Below are 21,731 nucleotides of genomic sequence, written 5' to 3' on the forward strand. Positions count from 1 at the left end.
AAATATTTGTCTTACTCAGAGTTATATTGCAAAGGTTGTATATTCTTTGAAATATAACTCGGAGGAAACCAATTTTTTTTTTTAGTATTCACTTCTCGAAGATCGATCATTGGTTTTCAATTTCGTAAATTCAACTTTTTAATAAGTAAGTGAATCTTTGTAAAATTTTTACTATAAGATTATGTATTATTTTTGGATTTACTTTGTTAACAGATTAGTCACTGTTGTTTTATTAAAGTCGTAGGATTTATTAAAGTTTATATAAGTGTTTATTTTTATATAGGCTAATTGGTCAAAACTTTTTTTATTTTATTGTTGTTAAAAATAAAAAACAAAAATTAAAAATTCACAATTTGATTTTTCAATAATTTTTATTTTTCTTCGATATTTCGACTTTAGTCTAAAGTCATCATCAGGAAACTAAAACATTATATTCAAATACTAAACCACTTATAATACATAATGGTAGACAAAAGGATAAATGTGTGTGTAAATATGTATATATATATATTTATATATATGTAAATATATGTAAGGAAAAGTACAATGTTTTATTATATAATACCAATGTTTAATACTAAGTTATTAATCCTGTACTTGTTTATTGATGTATAATACTTTTATACATCTGGGCACAGTTGTCAACATCAGTTTTAAAATTGAGCCTTATGTCAGGTGGAATTTTTAGAATTGCAAGCATCTCCAAGAAGTATCTTTTGCGATGATTATTTTCTTGATGTAAAATTTTTTATATTTTCTAAATCTGGCTCATGGTGTGTGGAAATACAATGTGAAGCAAGGGCTGTTTTGGCTTCCACACCGACTTTATTTTTTATGCTGTGTTTATGTCCAGCCATTCTTGTTTTTAATTTATTTTTTGTCGTTCCAACATATACTTGATCACAGACGTCATACCCATCACCTTTGCAACTAATTTGGTATACTACGTTCGATTTGTCCAAGTTATTTATTTTTGATTTTAAGTTGGAATAAAGTGCGTTAATTGTATTTCCAGATCTTAGTGTGATATTATAATTTGCTTTGTCATGAATGTTAGAAGTCAGTATTTGGTTAGAGAGTTTAGGAATATGTATAATGCTTTTGTATGTTCTGTTATCCTTATTTCTGGTGTCATTCTGAAAGATGTTTATATTTTTGATAATTTTTTCCACATTGGAAGAGGGGAAATCATTTTTCTTTAGAATTCTTCTAAATTCTTTCTGTAGATCATTATGGAACGTTGGATCGGTTAGATGTAGAGCTCTTTTTATCATATTTTTTGCTGTATTTTGCACTACATGGTATGGATGGTTTGAATAAAAATTGATGATCCTTCCTGATGCCGTTGGTTTTTGATACCATTTGGTAAAGATGTAATTATTGTGTCTTAACAATTTGATGTCAAGGTAAGGAAGGATATTATCTGTTTCTTCTTCCATAGTAAATTTAAAATTTTTATGGAAGTTATTCAATATTCTTAAAGTTTCATCAATTTTATCTGTTTTTACTATCCCAAACAGATCGTCAACGTCATTTCGTCATGATTCTGGGTTTGCAGACCATTTCTTCAAGACAGTTATCTAGTAACTCTTCCATAATAATATCTGCTATTATGGGTGAAATTGGTGATCCCATCGGCATCCCTTTTCTTTGTGTATATAATTTATTTTCAAAATTGAAATAGTTATTGTCTTTAAGACAAAAGTTTAAAATATCAAAAAATAAGGCTTTTTTAATTGTTGTAAAAGTCTTTATTACGTTCCATTTTTTCTCTATAATTTTTAAAGCCAAAGGTCCATAAGGAGAATTTGCCACTTAGGCCCATTTGTTCTTGCATTAACTCACCAGCGTATAAATTATGCCAATACATGGCGTCCATCCTTAAAAATTTAACAAAAAACTCTATCTATAATGTAAAGGATGCAATAGAATTTAAAAATAAAATCAACAATTCCTATATATATGATGATGAGAAAATGATCTCTTTTGACGTTACTTCCTTATTTCCTAGCATTCCTCTTGACCTGGCTTTAAAAATTATAGAGAAAAAATGGAACGTAATAAAGACTTTTACAACAATTAAAAAAGCCTTATTTTTTGATATTTTAAACTTTTGTCTTAAAGACAATAACTATTTCAATTTTGAAAATAAATTATATACACAAAGAAAAGGGATGCCGATGGGATCACCAATTTCACCCATAATAGCAGATATTATTATGGAAGAGTTACTAGATAACTGTCTTGAAGAAATGGTCTGCAAACCCAGAATCATGACGAAATACGTTGACGATCTGTTTGGGATAGTAAAAACAGATAAAATTGATGAAACTTTAAGAATATTGAATAACTTCCATAAAAATATTAAATTTACTATGGAAGAAGAAACAGATAATATCCTTCCTTACCTTGACATCAAATTGTTAAGACACAATAATTACATCTTTACCAAATGGTATCAAAAACCAACGGCATCAGGAAGGATCATCAATTTTTATTCAAACCATCCATACCATGTAGTGCAAAATACAGCAAAAAATATGATAAAAAGAGCTCTACATCTAACCGATCCAACGTTCCATAATGATCTACAGAAAGAATTTAGAAGAATTCTAAAGAAAAATGATTTCCCCTCTTCCAATGTGGAAAAAAAATTATCAAAAATATAAACATCTTTCAGAATGACACCAGAAATAAGGATAACAGAACATACAAAAGCATTATACATATTCCTAAACTCTCTAACCAAATACTGACTTCTAACATTCATGACAAAGCAAATTATAATATCACACTAAGATCTGGAAATACAATAAACGCACTTTATTCCAACTTAAAATCAAAAATAAATAACTTGGACAAATCGAACGTAGTATACCAAATTAGTTGCAAAGGTGATGGGTATGACGTCTGTGATCAAGTATATGTTGGAACGACAAAAAATAAATTAAAAACAAGAATGGCTGGACATAAACACAGCATAAAAAATAAAGTCGGTGTGGAAGCCAAAACAGCCCTTGCTTCACATTGTATTTCCACACACCATGAGCCAGATTTAGAAAATATAAAAATTTTACATCAAGAAAATAATCATCGCAAAAGATACTTCTTGGAGATGCTTGCAATTCTAAAAATTCCACCTGACATAAGGCTCAATTTTAAAACTGATGTTGACAACTGTGCCCAGATGTATAAAAGTATTATACATCAATAAACAAGTACAGGATTAATAACTTAGTATTAAACATTGGTATTATATAATAAAACATTGTACTTTTCCTTACATATATTTACATATATATAAATATATATATATATATATTTACACACACATTTATCCATTTGTCTACCATTATGTATTATAAGTGGTTTAGTATTTGAATATAATGTTTTAGTTTCCTGATGATGACTTTAGACTAAAGTCGAAATATCGAAGAAAAATAAAAATTATTGAAAAATCAAATTGTGAATTTTTAATTTTTGTTTTTTATTTTTAACAACAATAAAATAAAAAAAGTTTTGACCAATTAGCCTATATAAAAATAAACACTTATTAAAATTATTTGGTCACAAAATTATTAACATTTAAAGTTTATATAATTAAAAATATAAATATGATAACGAACCCTATAATATGCTTAATAGTAAAATATGGATGAAAAAAATTTTAACAATATTTGAATTTAATCCCATTGGTTATTAGAACTGAAAAATTGATGTGTTTATCACCGACACAGAAAAATTTATTTAATTGAAATATAAATTTTTGCGCATTTCTGAACTAATATTATTTACTTATTTTTTTTTTTTGCTTTAAATCCAACAAATTGTGTTATTTTTTGCCAAATGTTTTTTGTATAACCTATTTAATTTTTTTCTACATTTTTTTCACATCTTATCAATTTATACCTTTTTCAAAATATATATGTAAGATACAATTTAACAAATTTCTTGAAGTTTGTTGAAGAGACATTTCCAATAGTTTTTTTTTTTATTATTATTATTATAGTACTAAGCAATTTTGAGTATTAGGTATTCTCGTACATTGGATATTCACACTTAAAAAAGAATTATTTCAATTGTATTTGTAATCGTACGAATTAAACGATTCGTCAGCAAACAGTAACGAGCATTTGTGCGCCATAGATACATATTTATATTGATAATTGTTTTTGTATTTCTGATATTGTTGCTGTTATTAGTGTCTATTGTTATTGCTTTTGTTTTTGAGTTATAGCCAGCTAACATTTATTTAAATTTAAAAATTTTATTATATCATTTTTTATGGACACAGTATTTTTTTTATTTGCTAGTTGTATAATTATAATTATATCGGAGACATGACACTAAATTTGTTGCTTTAACCCGTTTTCTCTTGATTTCGTCAGACAGCGAGTAGTATAAATTGTATTGTTGTTGTTAGTTTGGTTGTTGGTGTATGATGTACTGTATTATACATTCGATTGTTTGACTGTAAGTTAAAGCATTTCAGTTATACGTATATATATATCTTTTTGTTTTTTTTTTATTATTCTTTGATACACAAATTTAAAAGTACGTGTACATTTACGAATGCGGCGATTACAGTTTACATATTTCTCTTCAAGCAAACATTGCTTGCTACATCATACATATTTGAACATATAGAATATATAAGCAAGTGTGCATTTGTATGTTGTATGACGATAAGTTTAATGTACAGTGGGCGCGTACTCAACCATCAACCATCCCAACAATCATTTATACAACAACCAACATTTTAGCAATGCTACGTCTACGTTCCCCAGGTCGTTTGATCGTTTGGTCGTTCGGTCGGTGTGTTTGGTTGTGTCGCTTGCTTTTTTGAATTCGATTTGGTGTTTTAGCTTTTACATTTTATTTTATTTATTGGTGGCGGTTTCATTTGCTTTGTTTTTTTTCTGTTGTTTTTTTTGCTTTTTTTTTTTGTTTTGCCTGCTTTTATGTTGTTCTTGTAATCTTTTTTTTTCTGCTTTTTGCAGTCTTTTTGGTTGGATTGGATATGAATGCTGTATGACTGACTAGAGCATATCTTGGTATCTGCTGCGCAACAATAACAACAAAAACAACACAAAGTGTTGTTGCTGTAATTGTATTTGCTGTTACACTGTTTCTTTTTCATAAAATTTAATTTATATTGTTGGTGGCTTCTCAGTGCTCTTTGCTTTGTTGTTATTGCTGTAATTTTTCATGTACACCGTGTAAGCTGAACTGTTGTTGTTGTTGTTGTTGCTGCTGTTGCAGTAATTTCTTAAAAGGAAAAAATGAGTGTCGTTCGTTGTGCCCTTTTTGCTGCTGAAGCTGTTCCTGTTATTGTTGTTGTTGTCTTATAAAAATTATTCTCATACTCGTTTGTGTATCTCATTTCTGTGCTCAAATCCATAAGTTTTAAGTCTTTCATCCATCATCAGTTTCTTGCAACGAATTCCTTTTCGTAAAATTTTTGTATATCTGAAAGATATACTTTTTTCTTCTTCTCATTTTACTTTAAATGTGATTTTTTCCATTAAAAAAATAAAATAAAATAATTTTTAAATATGCCACCACTTTTAATCTCTCCGCGTGCTTGTCCATTTATTCATATAAAAATTGCTTCTTACGTATGTATGTATGTATGTATGTATGTATGTATGTATGTAAGTTTGTCAGTTCGTTTATCTGTCAGAACGTCTGTCAAACCATCTGCTTTATACTTTTCTTAGATGTTGTAGATACAAATATGTATGAATTTTTATTTGCCTAAAGATTATAAAAATGTTTTGCCTTCAAATTGTTCTTTTCTGATTTTAGTTCAGTTCAAATTGACTCAATTCGTTAAATACTTGTTACGTGTAGTTGTTGTTGTTGTTATTATTATTTTAACTGATTCTGCTGCTTTTGTTTGATGTGCCTGCCTGCCTGCCTGCCTGCCTGCTGCCTGGTTGCTGACGACGACGCTGTTGATAATGATGAATTCAATATGATTTTATTATATAAAAATATTGTATATAGATATTTGTTTTTTACTCATTCTTTTCGTCATCGGCATTTATAGTGTTTATGAATTAATTTCTTCTTATTATTTGTAGTTTTTTGTGTTGTTAATTTTTTTTTGTTCGCTTTTGAATATGCCGAGTATGATATGCACTCGCATATATATCTGCTAAAAAGTATCTGCTGCTACGAACGCTGCTTTGTCTGCTGAGATACATATTTACTTGTGTATCTGCGAATAATTTCTGCTTCAGCATGCCAAGCCATAGCATACCGTGGCAGCTTCTATAATTTGAGTACACACAGTCAGTCACTCACTTATTTTATCGTTGTTTTTGTTTTTGTTTTTATTTCACAAATTTAAAATCGAACGAATCGGTCTACTTGCAATTTGCCGATTTTTGTTTAATAAATTTTCTTTTTTTTTCATTTTTTTCTCTTCTTTTTATTTATAATTGTACCTTGTTGTTGTTGTATTTTAGTTGGGTTGTACGTATACTTGCTTGCTTGCTGACTGACCAGCGGCGTTATATTGTGCGGTGGAGCCTGGTCGGTTGGTCACCCTCTTCACGATGTCTCCTCACGAAAAATTTTTTCCCTTGCTGTTGTTGTTTTTGTTGTTATTGGTTTGTTTATTTTTTTTTGTTTTGTTGTTTTGTTTAAGTAAATTGCTGTTACTGTTTGTTTCTTGTTGTTATTGTTATTGCTGTTGTTGTTGTTATATCGTTGATTTATGCTATATGACATTTAAACGTATCTAGATACGTTTTGATGATGAATGTATGTATATGATTTTTCGTTCGTATACGTATTTGTACAGTAATCGATAACTTAATGAGCTCACTCGCATTCAGTCGCACAATCACTTGCTTATAGTATAAATGAAATCATGGAATTATCTAGTTTGTCTGTGTTAAGTTGGTTTCTCTAAATCATTTTGTTGTTGGTTTCTCTGTTTTTATCACATACAGAGTTACTTACACACAAAAATTTGAAAGAATAAAAATTAAAATAAATAATTTTGCACTATATGTACAAATAGAAATAAATATTATTAATGACTAATGCGATAAAAAAACATATTTAGGTGAGAGTTTATATAAATGTAAGTGATTGCATAGTGAGTGACACATTCTGATTGCCTTAGAATGAGCTTTGTAAATTAAATTCATAGTTTTATATAATTTTTTTTAAAGAAATATTTGCATAAAAATAATATAGAGTATTTTTATCTGCAATTAAATTGTATTAAACCAAAAAAAAACTCAAGATCCAATATATCAATTTCAGTTCAATTTTGATATGACCCCTTTTAACGCAATAAAGAATTTCTGCGAAGTCTGAAATTGATTCTGCGAAATCTGGTTGCATAGTGAGTGACACATTCTTATTGCCTTAGAATAATATTTGTAAAGAAATTTCGTAATTTCATATTACTTGTTTTTTTTAAATAAATATAAGTCTGGAACCGGAAATGTTCAATTTCCAATTTTTAGAACGTGTTGAATGGTTGGGCAGTTCCAGTGACAGGTCAGCAGATAACTTCCCGCTGCTCACAATTTTTCGCCATTTACTACCTCATTCTACGTAAGAAACCACAAGATATTCATTTGATTCAACTTGATTCAACTTGATTCAACTCAGATAATTTAATAAATCGTTTCATCCTTACCGATAAACAAACTGTCGAAAAAGTATGTACCTCCCGAAAAACCTATATCTTCTGGAGGCCAAAGCTAGGAATTTACAGAGTAAACGCTGTATTATTTTTATCCACAATTTAATTGTATTAAAACAAAAAAAGTTAAGATTCAATGCATCAAAATCCATTCGAATTTTAAATATGACCGTTTTTGGCTCAAAACATAAATCTACATTGATCAACAAACTGGTCGTACGCTTTATGAAAGTAATTCTGCGGTATATTTATGCATTTGCAAAGAAAAACTTTTTAGAGAACATACGTCTTAATCCTGGTTGACTTCAATTTAAATCCCACCCGTCTTCAATACACTCTTACTGTTAAAGAATCCTTTCTCCTCTCATACTACCATTATTTATCCGCATCTTAACCCATGTATACGTCCTTATAATTCCTTTTATGTTATCTGCTTTATAGATCCTTGCAGGTTTTAACAATAAAGAACATTAACGTTTTAAAATTTTTTAATGATAACGAATTTTTTAATGAATGTAGCATTAAAAAGTAGTCCAGTTTGTGTGTATATGCTGGCTGTAAAGGCCAGTGTGCAAATGAACTCAAGACTGAATGGTTGTCTCTCTCAGCCATTCTTGGTCGTCTCGAGGTTTTTCTTACGGTAAAAAATCTTGCTAAAACATACATACTCTTTTTCAAAATATTTTATTGTTCAGGTTTTTAAAGGACTTTCCAAATCCTTTTTTGGCACTTAATGGTTGAAAAATAGTAAATTTAAAGCGAACGTCAATCGTTTCACTGGTCGAAGCCATCACAGATAATGGTGTTTGATCACTATTTGTAGCTTTCCGAATGCCTGAATTTTTTTTGATCACTATTTGTAGCTCTCTGAATGCCTAAATTTTCTTACTGTCTTGTTCTCCTCTACACTATGTTGAGCAACTTGATTATTTAGTTTGTTTAAAAATTAAGGTTGTTATCTTAACAACCTTAAAAGTCATTAGTAAATCAAAGCAGAAATAAAGCAAAATAATATAAAAACACAAACAACACAAGTTCAATCCGATCTTCAAATTCTTTGCACACAAAGTAATGCAATGCAAAATTGCTCAATGTTTGTATTAGTCGGTGTAAGATTGTCCCTAAGGCTATTTTTACAGGGCAATAGACCGCGTACGTGGAAGCTATTAGTTTCTTGACTCTATCAAGCGAAATTGTTTTAAAATATTAATTTGCACGGCTATTTTTGATATATTTAACTGAGCAGTCTTTTATCGTCTACTGTCGTTCTATTTTATTATAACGTACTATAGGTCGAGACAGATTAATTGACATTGAGATACTCAAATAATCTTAAAAATAGTCACTTCTGATTTCGCTATCAAATTGCGCTATGACGCTTTAAATGCATTTGATTATCTTACCAAATAAAAAATTAGATACTAAACCTATATGGAAATCTTTTGTATTTCTTGACAAAAATTTTCCAAATAGACTAATTCGTCATATGTTTTTTTGATGAGTATATTCAGTTTGACTTGTTTGAAGTAGAATTTTTAAATCATTTATAACTTGTGAGTTTGAAACACTTTCAGTTTTTTATATAAAAGACAAATAAACTGCTTACTTATTGTTAAAATTACTGACATGTTTGTATGTAGGTATTTATAATTCATTTTGATAAATTACTTTTGCTTATGAACAAAATTAAAATTAAAAAAAACATGAAATCACTTTATGCTATAATAAAATTATGCTAAACTGAAATATAATTTAGTTTAAATTTTTCGTTTGATGTAAATTTAGTTTGGATGATTGCCACATTCTCATCCCTCATTAAAAAAAGAAATTACAAAATGTCCAAAAGAAAACATAACATATGTCACAGATAATAATAATAATTCTTAATACATTTACGCAATTAAATGCGAAATATATGAACCCATATTGCCTTAAAATTATTACTAAACAGCTGCTTTAAAAATTCTTAAATATAGTCATATTATAAATAAATTGCAAATTTGCAGATTTGGTAGATCAACTAACGAAGTTAATAAACTCGCTTAATTTATAGTTTTTTTTGTAATTTCTGAGATAATCAAGACCTTACATTTTTTAATTTTATCGTAAGTTATTGTATAATTACATTATAAATGTATATCTTTGTAATCAGTGGAGATTTATATAGCTATAGATTTATATAGAAACATGAAACGAATTGCAATGCGAATATATGGGTTATGATGTGATTGAATGAAGGTAGATCCAGAACGAAAAAATGGGTTTAGAACTCCCGACACTTTTCTTTCTTATAATAGTCTCTGTTGTGATTGGTGTTCGGTTGTCTTGTTTGACAAGAGATCTTGGGATGAAGACTCGGTCGTTATTGGAACAAATTTTATCCTCTCTTTTCCTTCTGTTGTTGTGAGTTATTTGTAACTTTAGTTAATAGTATGTTATAAATTCTATAATAGCTACCTACTATATATTTTAAACAATAGTGAAATTATCGTTGTTAATTTGAAAGAATCAAGATTACTGTATATTACTGCTGGTTTAGTATCTATAAAAGTATCTATTTAGTATCTATTGTATATGTTAATATATATCAAAGGCGTTTGGATGATCAAAATTTCTGAATTTGAAAATTATTTTAAAAATCCCAATTGACTGGCTGATTGTGGTTTCATGCTGAACTGAGCTGACAAGGAACTAACTCTTTCTACAGATTAGGCCCAATAAATTTATGCTCTTTTTATTAAATTTATTTCCTCTTATCTACATTCTCATTTAAACTGAGGGATCTTCATAACGATATTAATGGATATTTATTTTCGTGTTTAGGCATATCTTCTTCAGCGATAAAAACTGTTATTTTGTTGTTGTTAATATAAATCCAATTCGCTAAAAAATATAAATATTTAATTTAATTTTATTCATTAATTATTTATTAATGAATACTTGTAACAATAATGTGCACTTTTTACTGTTGCTCTTTACTGTTGTAATTCCATGTATGAACATAAGTTAATATTAAGATTGTTAGGAAATAGTTTAATAATTTTTTTAAATATATCTATTAAGAATTTATCAAAATATCAGCAATTTTTGATGCCTGTTACCTTTAAGTATTTCTTCAAGTTTTATTCTGATTTAATTGAAATTGGAATTAATAATATTAAGATGCTTCGGATTCCTTTTATACGCATATAGTATTTATCAGACTTGATGGATATTTTTTATATTTATTATAAAATTATAAATTATATTAAAATGTCAAGAAAAGATTTTACACGATTTTGTGCCTCATTTAAACACTTAAATATAAGCATTGTATAATATTTGATATATTATAAATATATATGTATGTATTATTATATACATATACATATAATATATATGCATGATTTTATTATTTTTTTCAATGACTAATTTGCTTAAAAATACCAAAGTATCTTCGATTTTAACAAATATGTTCGTTCGTGCTAAAAAAATCTGTTTTTAATTTTTTGATAAATTATATTTTAATATGCCTGTTCGTTGTGTGTGAATACGTAAATTATTTGTCACATACGAGTACGAAATTGTCAATAAAGTTTAATGCAAATTTATACAACAATAACGCTTATCTTTTAATTTGCTTAGTATTATCAGAATTTATACTGAAAAGCCCACGACAATTTGTTAAATTGTTTTAAATTTGCTTACAAATTTACCAGTTGGAAATCGGCTCTGCTGAAAAAGCTATTCTGTTTTCTATAAATGTTTTACTACCGCAAAATTCAATAGAATTAAAATAATTCGTTTTTATTTGTTTAAAATTTTTTGCTTACTTGAACACAAGGCTACCTACACTTGTTCTTATAAGTAATGAGCCAATTTCAATGTTATCAGCAAATTTGAAATATTTTTTCAAAATGTGTATAAAATAAATATTTACATATTTAAATACATGCATACATATTTATTTAAAATATATACAACAGTAGATAAAATGTTTCTTAAAAGTAATAGGTTGTTTATTTCTATTGATTTTATAATAAAATTGATTAATGTTTGAATATTGTTTAATTTATCGGTTATTTACAATATTTGCAGATATGTATATTGCTTGATTTAACAAGGTAGAAAATTTTCAGATATTGTCTTAGCTGTAGGTCAATTTCAATATTAAAGCTCATTTAGAGGGTAAAAGTTAATACCTATTTACGTATTATGTGAATTGAGTTGTTACTGTGGTATATGCATTGTTGTTTTCTAATCCATTTACAAAAATCACTTTCAGAAATATTTATAGATTGCTTTTAATTTGTGATAAAATAGTATTTGATTGTTATAGAAGACAAAAACTTTTGAACCAATATACGCATCTAGTGCGTCGTAATCCCATTGTTCTATATTTATTTTAAAGAATTTTCAATATTACAATGCACATAAATACATGAAAAAGAGTACATATGTGTTGTAATATTTCAAAGCAATATTTATAAGTGCATTCCTGACAAAATTCGAGTTGATAATTTTTATAACATATTCAATAGATAAAAATGTCTTTATAAATTAATAGATGTGTTTTCTAAAATAATTTAATCAAAAGTTTTATATATACATAATAAGAAAAAGTACAATTTTTAAATAATTTACTGTTATTTATACATAATTATGCAAAAACGGGTGACAATTTTTAGTTCTGTTATTTGTAATAATAATATGGTATAGTGGTTCTAATTTGATAACACTATTTCAGTGATATATGTCGAACATATATTTAGATCAGTGGATCCCAACCTTTTATTGACCAAGGACCACTATGATATTTTTTTGTTTTTAGTATGGACCACAAATTTTAAGATTAATAAACTGTATGATTATTTTAATATGCTTTATGCAGCTCTGGTATAATTATAATGAGTGCATACATATCTGTTTATATAATAAATATACCATATAATTATTTGAGAATTTTTTGTGCTTTTTTTTTAATAAATGAGGTCTCAGTCGAAAACCTACAAGCTATGTACCCATGCCTGTTAAATTTGAATCATGGACTATTTCTTACCATCTCGCGGATCTGGTTTAGATAAAGGTTTATCATCAGCAATATAAATTCTAAATTCTAAACTTTCTATTAAATTGGTATTCCTACAATGGGTACATCGATATTTCTTCAATTATGAGACTCTTTTTTCACTTGGCAGCTATGTCAACAAACCAAATTGTCGCATCTGGAGAGGTAAAAATCCACAACTAAATATCAAAAGAACATTATTTCTTCATTATATGTATTAATGTATCCACATTTATTTTGGAGGCGTGTAGGCTCGAACTTTCTTGAAAATGACGAAGATGCGATATAAACCGCCGGTTCTTATCGTTACTGCCAAGTGGTTATAAATTTTTTTGGCTTGAAATTAAATATATGGATATAGATGATATGTAATTTGAACAGGACGGTACTACAATCCACATAATAGCGTTAATTTTGGCATTGTTGCACGAAAACATCAAAACGCATATGATTTCACGTTTTGGTTATGTGAAGATCATTATTATTAGAGTTAATTGTGATGTTACTAAAACTTCACAGTTTGTTATCTGTTTGATCGTAATCAATGTAAGGATTTGAAGACAATTCTCAAACTCTTGACGCTTTGAAAATTAACATCTAGTTATTATCGAACTAAGCCGGCAATGTACCGACAAGTCAGAACAAATTATCTCAAAACCATCCAGTACTGTAAAATGTTTGACATAACATTTGATTGACCTGGTCCTTACTTAATATCAAGATCCAAACATTATGTAAAAATAAAAATTGGATTAAAATCTAAGTCAAAAATGTGTTATAATTTGATCCACAAAGCAAATAACTCTTTCAAAGTATTATGATTCTATAGTTACGATAGTTGGTCTGTAATTTGAGGGAGTAGGATAGTTCTGCGACTATCTTTGGTTTAGCATCGTTCTAATTCTTCATAACATATCACAGCTTTTGTAAATATTCACAGGCTATAAGAATTTTGTTTCCTCTATTCTTTAGTATATGGCGCCTTTTCTGTCCATATCACTACATAAAACATAGTAAAACTCGTAAATTCTTAATAAAATTAAAAGAATTTATACTAAATAGAGTCTAATAAGCGTTTTTTATATATTATTAAAATTTTAATGCAATTTCATAAATTAATTTTTTTTTTGGGTCTTGAATCCTATTTTTTTATAAACCGCAGACAACAAACACTCCAATACATTAATTAAAAAATATGAGTAATATGTTCTTTTCTCTAAATAATTCATCTCTGAAATATCTCTCTAAATCAAATCTATTATAAGCCTTTTGATGTGTATATTTTTAATTAAATTTTTCACGCCAACACTATCCGATTTCCCACTTTCCATCTTATTTTCTTGTATAAATTAAAAAATATGTTTTATATCATAAAATATAAATATATTTATGTGTTGAAAGTAGTATTTTTAAAATGATTTTATTTATATAATTTTATATTTGTTTACATTTTGTTATCAGTTATAAAATTCATATCTTTAAGACGTAATATTTTTAAATATTATTATTTTAGTTTAAAATAACTTCAGATAAATTTAGGTGAATGTTGAAAAAAAGTTTGAATATGTGATTCATTTATAGTAAAAAAAACTAAATTTCTTAAATGATGTGACTTAACTTATTTTTATTAAAACCTTGAATATATGTTATCAAAAGTGTAGTATTTATATTATATAAAATTATCACAATGAATTCATGGATTCTTATTGCAAAGGCGTTTTATAAAAATTTGGGACTTTAGCGCCGTAACTACGTATTCAAATTACTTAAGCTAATATATATACAATTGCATAATGTAGTTTCAAATTGATTCCACTTAATATTTTTATTTATATATATATTTATTTTTATTTATTTATAATTATTTTTATTTATATATATATTTATTTTTATTTATTTATAATTATTTTTATTTATATATATTTATTTTTATTTATGTATATTTATTTTTATTTATATATTATTATTTTTATTTATATATATTTATTTTTATTTATAAATATTACTTTTATTTACAAATATTTATATTTATTTATATATATTTATTTTTTATTGATATATATTTTATTTTATTTATGTATTTTTTTATTTATATATTATCATTTTATTTATGTATATTTATTTTTATTTATATATTTTTTTTTATCTATATATATTAATTTTATTTATATATATTTAATTTTATTTATATATATTTATTTTATCTATCTATATTATTTTTTATTTATATATATTTATTTTAATTTTGTTTATATTTATTTTTATTTATATATATATTGATTTTTATTTATGTATATTTATTTTTATTTATATATATTTATTTTTATTTATATATATTTATTTTTATTTTTTATATATATATTTTTATTTATTTATTTGTTTATTATTTATCTATACAATAAAAACTATCATTTTTTGCTTTTCGGAAAGATATTGCAGTGATAGCTTGGGAAAATGAATAGATCTAGTCTTATTCGTTTGCTTGTCTTTGTATCCGTTCTAATGTAAACTATGCTTTTAGATTAGAATTAAAGATTAAAAAGTTTTTACAGTCCTTGGATAGTCATTCGACTATTTAAATAAAATATACTTTAATATCTAGCTGCCATTGTAAATTAAACGATCTTTAAGTTATTTACATTTATATGTATAACATAACATATCCACTGTTAAAAAGTAGTGCTTTTAATATTAGGCGAGCTGTTTGAAGATTCCAGCATATCGATTTGAGTATCGCTTTACTCTAGCGAGCTATCCAAAAATGTTCAAACAACCTTTTATTCGAATCTCATATCTTGTTAAGCGTATTTATGTCTTTCAAAAATGCTATTCGAGCTATTCGAAAATGTTCTAACAACCCGTTATTCGGTAGATATCCTGTTATGCTTGCGTAAATCAGATGCAAAATAAAATGAAACATGGTAGATTTGCTATTCGAGCAACTTGAACATGTTCGAACATTTAAAATACTTAATCTCCGTGTTCGATTCCGATTATACTCCATCTGTTCGAAACTGTTAATGCTTAAATGTTTTTAATGAATAATTTTTAAGTTAGCGAGTTAGGTCTCTTAATTAGGTCTCTAATGCGATGTAGAAGGTAGGATGTTTCGAAGTTATTGCTCAGTGCAGGGGATATATAGTCATTAACTCTACACTATTTTCGTAGGATAACAGTTCTGCATATTTTTGCTCATTCGGACTTAGTTTCTTTCAATCTTATAGCGAGTTTATTGTTTTGAGCTGTAGGTCAATGGAAAGAAGCCATTTAGCATTAAATAATAAATGTAAAAGAAAAAATTAAGATTTTTAATTAATGAAGCTAGGTTTGAATATAGTATAAACTCTTGTGATATAAGTACGATTATATCTGTATAAATTTTAGTATAGTATATGCTATCACACCTTTCACAATTGAAGGAATTATTATATGTGTACAGTGATATTATTATATTTTTATTATCCATGAAGTAATTATATGATTTTATGCATTATAAATTACATGGTTGCATGAAATACGTACTTCTGGTGTTAACTGATTCACAAAGAAAAATGTACTTACTTAAATTATTCAATCTATTTCTGGATTATAAAACAACTTAACGTAAAACAGATCACACTAAATTGTGTAGGAGAAATGATTTTTAGCTATAAATCTAATGTCTCTGTATGAATTTGTGCCCATTTCGTACGTTTGAAATAAATTTTCTTTTGCTCAGACACAACCTCATTTAATTATTTTTTAGTACATACGAGTATACTCGTCGTACGTACCATGTACATTTGTAGGCACACAAGAGCAAGATTATATAGGTATGTTTAAATAATTTTAAATAAATTTAGTTTGTGTTTAATTAGAATTTTAAATTGAATATCTTATGATGAAAATTCAAAATAATTGATAGCAATTTTAAGTTGAGCGAGTTCAGCACGTTCGTTTGTGTAGAACTAATTGTAGATTTGTCCGAAAGCAACAACGAAAATCGGATAATAAAAATTATTTATATAAAATTTGTATTGTATTTGTATATTGTATATCGTATATTGTATATTGTCTATTAATAAATAAATGCGCAATGTTAAATGACATGAAATCGTTTTAAAAATGCGCAAATATTTATTATTAAAGTGCTTTAAAATAATGGATATTTACATACATATTGTATAGAAAAATATTTAAGTTATTGATAGTTCTGTAAATAATTAAAATAAAAACAACAACAACAATGTAGTTTAAATAACTGACTAACAATTATAATGAAAAATTGATACACGTACACATGTGTATTAAATAGTTTTTACATTTAAGTTTTATAATTGCATCAGATACTACTTTTTTTTTTTTTTTTGCAATAATAATTAGAAATGTGTGACAGTAAGAATTATTCGCTGTACTTTGCAAAATATTTCAAATGTTTTATATAATATAATTGATAATGATAAGGCCATGAGTTGTTTCTATTGAAAAAAATTTAAAATTCGTATCAACTTGACATAATATTGATTTTTATTACTTATGGTACATAAAGTAAACACTATTTACACTATTTTTCTAATTGAAAAGTATTGATGCAAAGAGAAATAATTACACATGGCTTAAAAAGATGTAAAAAAAAATAATTGTTAGAGTTCCAAGGGACTTAGTATAGAGTTCTTTAAGATTTACACCAATTTCAAAGCTGTACATTACCTTAATCCAAGATATGTTTGCCAAATATACTACTTTAATGGGAACAATCTTCTACGCCCACACATGGCATTATAGTAAGAGTTTAGTGTATATCAGATTTTGCGTTCAATCCATTTCTCTCCAACATCATCATGGATCACTTAGGCCCATGTTATGTAGAGTGTCACGGCATTCTATGCAGAGGAGTGTGACATCAGTTTGTCTATTTCATGTATATGTTATTAATTTTGTAGTTTTTTGTTGAGCCCAAATTTTAAAGGAAATATATATATACAACACAGCTTTGATTAATTGACGAGGCAGAGATAACCTCAGTTCTCATGACCGAATTTAAATCGACAATTGTTTTTTCTCTTACTCTCAATTTTTTTATTTGCAATGAAAGCAACTACAATTTTGATTATGACGTGCCCGTGACACTTATATAACGTGGACTTAGAATGGGCCGTAACAACGCACATTCAGAAAGAACTGCGTTGAAATATTAATTCTACGGACAAGAGTTGATGAAATACTAATCTGATGTTTTAAATTGAAAATGAAACAAAAGAAATCGTTTTATAATCAGTAATGTTATAATATAAAGAAACGTAAACAGACCAAATATTTATTTTTACTATTTAGCGACACCGGTACTTAGTTACAGCCAATTTCAATTATTCAATCAATAATAGATACTTCAAAATTCAAATATCCCGGTTCAATTTCAAGTGAGAAAGGTGGAATAGATAATTGTATAACTTAAAAATGTACATAGCTTCGATTAACTAGTCTAGCTTAACTCGTGTGCTCTGTGACAAAAAGATTCCTATATATAGGTAGCCTATCCATGATTTGGAAATTAATAGTATTCACTTTATTTGCACCTTTACAGTTTCGTCTAGTCTTCCTAATAACCTTATAACTTTGATGGATATATGTATAAGTGTTAATGTATTTTTATATATTTTTTTAATAAGTAAATTTTAAATTAGTGTTTCAAAAGAGATTTTCAAAAACAAAATCACATTTTACAGATAAGCGTAAAGTCTATTCTTATTATGTGTAAAATTGCACTTCAAATATTAGGTCATTGTTTTTTATGATATCAAATAATTTCAATGACAAAGTAGACTTTCTTGAAAAAAGTTCTAGCAAAACTTGAGATAGTCCTTAAATTTCCTTGTAGGCATTTTGTTTGTTAAAGGTTTCGCTTTTTGTCCTTCGTAATCCACTGTGATATCGTTTACCATAATCAATAAAAGTAAAATTTCGGTACTATTGTGCAATTGAAAGTTATATTTTTTAAATTTTTTAAAAAAAATATATATCGGCCCACTTTGATATTTTTTCGTTTCTATTCTAGCAGATTATCAGCAATGGTATTGCGTGAGTCAATATAAAGAGTTAAGCGAATTTGCTATACCATAATTTTGACGGTGAGATAAACATTTATATAGAATCAGTCTCATTGAATCTGGGAGATTTGGCGAATGTATTATTTGCTTTCATACAGCTGAACGGCTGAATGAAATCTAAGTTTCTTCAGATTTTGTTCTTCAGTTTTACAACTTTTTTACCAAATCGATGTGGTCTTAGTTCTGATATCAGTATGAAGTTCAATTGATGATTATTTCGCTTTGACGTAGTTTTAATATTTTACACATTAAGCTTATTAAACAGAATCATAATAAGAATAATAAGAATTAATATAATAATAAGAATTTTAATAGTCCTTAGTGGGATTACTGCAAATGTTGTTAAGACTAAGAATATTTCACTTAAAAAAACCCTCCAACCTCGCTCGTCATTGAAATCTAATAGTTAAACAGAGGTGGTTGTGATTATAAGGAAATCCCTTAATTCAGTCCTTTATGAGTCATAAGAGTTTCTTTGTGCGAGATTGCTATATTTAAAATAATATTATGTAAATAATAGAGTTTTTGGTTTTAAAAATACAATTTTTTCTTTCTTTACTTTTTCTTTCTTTATATTTTCTTTCTTTACTTTTTCTTTCTTTACTTTTCCTTTCTTTTCTTTCTTGTCTTTCTTTTCTTTCTTGTCTTTCTTTCCTTTCTTTAATGTTTCTTTCTTTTCTTTCTTTAATGTTTCTTTCTTTTCTTTCTTTCTTTTCTTTCTTTCTTTTCTTTCTTTCTTTTCTTTCTTCCTTTTCTTTCTTTCTTTTCTTTCTTTCTTTTCTTTCTTTCTTTTCTTTCTTTCTTTTCTTTCTTTTCTTTTCTTTCCTTTCTTTCTTTATTTTCTTCTTGTTATTCTTCTTTTATTTCTTTCTTTTCTTTCTTTCTTTTCTTCTTGTCTTCCTCTTTCCTCTCGTTTCTTTTCTTCGTGTCTTTCTTCTTTCCTGTCGTTTCTTTTATTTTCATTCATTTTTTTTTTCTCTCTGTTTTTTCTTTGTTTTCTTTCTTTTCTAGTTTTTTTTTATTTCTTTGTTTTCTTTTTTTATTTTCTTTCTTTCCTTTTTTTTTATTTTTGTCTTTTCTTATTTTCTTTATTTTCTTTGTTTTCTTATTTTCTTTGTTTTCTTTGTATTCTTTGTTTTCTTATTTTCTTGCTTTTCTTCTTTTCATATTTTCTTTCTTTTCTTCTTTTTATATTTTCTTTCTTTTCTTCTTTTTATATTTTCTTTCTTTTCTTGTCTTTGTTCTTTTCTTTTTTTTCTCTTCTTTTCTTTCTTCTCTTATTTTCTTTATTTCTTCTCTTCTTTTTTTCTTTCTTTTTACCCTTTTTTCTTTCGTTTTCCCTTTTGCTTTCTTTTTTTCTTTATTTATTTTCTTTTCTTCTTTTCTTTTTTTCTTGCTTTTCTTTTATTCTTTCTTTTATTTTCTTCTTTACAATTCAATCGAAATTTTTATTGGATTGTTGTACAGAATCGAATTGTACTTGTACAACTTGATTGTTTAAAGCATCAAATCGAACGACCTAAGTTGTAATGAAAATGATAATTAAGTGTGTTGTGTGAATAGGCTTTAACCTAATCCTAGCACATCGTTCCATCAACGAACAGTTTTTACCGATTCAAAACTTAATTGATAATAAAGTACATATAACTTTTCTTGCGTTTATATGCGTAAGAGTTATTCGCATTGGCGTGATATCTTTTAATTTTCTAATATATATATCTATATTTTATATAAAATAAAAATAAAACAAAGTTTTTTTTTCATTACAGAGCTACGAGGAGATATTAGCTGCTGTCAGTATTACTGTACCCAAATCCAGGCCAATTTAATAGAAAAAAACCAACGTTGGAACAAAATTGAATCAATATAAATTATTTATAAAAATAAATGTTTAAAAATATATAAATCAAATAAAAATACGGTAAAAATAATGATTGATTTAAACAAAATGTGATAGCATTTCTACTTCGTGTTTAACGTGTGTGAATTTATAAATCATTTGAAATTTTATTAAAAAAATATCTTCTTATAATTAATTTGTAAATTTATGGTGGTTAAGAGTGCATAAATACATATATCTTAGAGCATAAACACGCAAATGAAGTGGATGGTGGAGTCTTACTTAAAGTCAGTCGAATCAACTTAAAACGTTTTATGTGCAATCGTTCAAATCTCAGTTGAATTTATGGATTAAATATGGATATTTCAATTATCACCTCTTCTATTTCCACAACGTTTTCTACAGTATCTACAATTTGGTTGAATTCCATATTACCACATCAATTCTTGGTAAGTATATGTTCGTGTTTGTTTAAGAAATTTTTTTCTTATTTATTTATAATTTTTTTGTTTCTGTTTTGAGCTTCATATGAAATAATAGTTAAAGCAATCTATATACAGATACATAAATACTTGTATGTCTTCGAAGCGAATTGTATGTATGGTGTCTTATTATTGTAACCAGAGTTGTGTATACTGGTAAATTACCAGTGGCTTATTCAGCACAACAAATATAAATTTCAGTTTACAATTAAGCATTTAAACATAAAAAATGATTCATCATAATTTTTTCACACGAACGAATTGTTTTTGATTGGTACGGAGTTGGCGTGTTTTGACCTTTTTTGTTGTTTCTATGCATGGACACAGTGTACGAAATTGTTTCTTAATTTATTTTTATGATTTTGTACATAAGTTGAATGTATCTCATTTCAATTTCAAGTATCTATACATATAACCAAATATTTAATTTTATTATTATTTTTTTTTTTTCTTGCTTGTAGGTTGTATTTTATTTATTGTCTCCTCTGAAACGTTATATTTTATAATTATGTTTTTGTACAAGAATTTATGTATTTTAATTTGCTTAAAAACTCGTTTAGTCATTCGCTTTTATAGCAAAAGATTGTCTCTACTTAAAAGCATTTTT

At 26.6% G+C, this 21,731-nt stretch overlaps 1 protein-coding gene across 10 annotated transcripts in view; it reads left to right on the forward strand.

Annotated features, from left to right (window-relative positions):
* LOC119679657 (bromodomain adjacent to zinc finger domain protein 2B) overlaps positions 1-21,731 on the forward strand; it is a 108,626-nt gene that overhangs the window by 32,075 nt on the left and 54,820 nt on the right. For all 10 annotated transcript variants that reach the window (XM_038092132.1, XM_038092140.1, XM_038092141.1 and 7 more), the window contains exon 2: positions 20,572-21,091. The gene's annotated coding sequence lies outside the window, so the exon portion shown is untranslated. The remainder of the gene's footprint in view (positions 1-20,571; positions 21,092-21,731) is intronic.

Source organism: Teleopsis dalmanni, chromosome 2 (genome assembly GCF_002237135.1).
Source record: "Teleopsis dalmanni isolate 2A chromosome 2, ASM223713v2, whole genome shotgun sequence".
In the NCBI taxonomy this organism is placed as follows: Eukaryota; Metazoa; Arthropoda; class Insecta; order Diptera; family Diopsidae; genus Teleopsis; species Teleopsis dalmanni.